Below are 564 nucleotides of genomic sequence, written 5' to 3'. Positions count from 1 at the left end.
CCGGCTACTGATTTGAGAACCATGTGGTGATACCTGCTACTGTAGAGAACCATGCTGTGGGTTACCTGCTACGGTAGAGAAACCCTGCTGGTGATACCTGCTACTGTAGAGAACCATGCTGGTGATACCTGCTACTGTAGAGAACCATGCTGGTGATACCTGCTACTGTAGAGAACCATGCTGGTGATACCTGCTACTGTAGATAATAATAATCGTGATATTATTCTTCCAGGTAAGCGTAGGCTACTTGTAGTTAGCATTTCATTGAGAAGGTTTTTGGGGAAGCCTTTCCATCTACCAGAAGACTGTTGTCTACAGTATCCTCATCTCTAACGGCTACACAAGTGGTAGTGGAATTCTGTTTTAATGCCTGGTTTCTGTGAGGGCCCTAATTTGGACCAGAATGAGTCTCTCCACTACCTATTGTGCCTGCAGTGATGATTCACCGTCTTCATCGAATGTTTTCCCATTTTACCTGCAGAAATTGCCAAAAAGCGTAGGCCTACCAGTCGATTATGCAAATTACGGAGCCAATTGAACAGCTCTCTCTCCGATGCGATCCTG

The 564-nt window shown here is 45.4% G+C and overlaps 1 pseudogene; it reads right to left on the bottom strand.

The window, feature by feature from the left end:
- The window catches only part of LOC120018912, a 58454-nt pseudogene extending 58337 nt beyond the window's left edge, over positions 1 to 117 (bottom strand).
- Between the last annotated feature and the right edge of the window lie 447 nt (positions 118 to 564).

This window comes from Salvelinus namaycush, chromosome 23 (genome assembly GCF_016432855.1).
Source record: "Salvelinus namaycush isolate Seneca chromosome 23, SaNama_1.0, whole genome shotgun sequence".
Lineage (NCBI taxonomy): Eukaryota > Metazoa > Chordata > Actinopteri > Salmoniformes > Salmonidae > Salvelinus > Salvelinus namaycush.
Note: the sequence above shows the minus strand (reverse complement) of the source record. Positions and strands in the feature narration are given on the sequence as shown.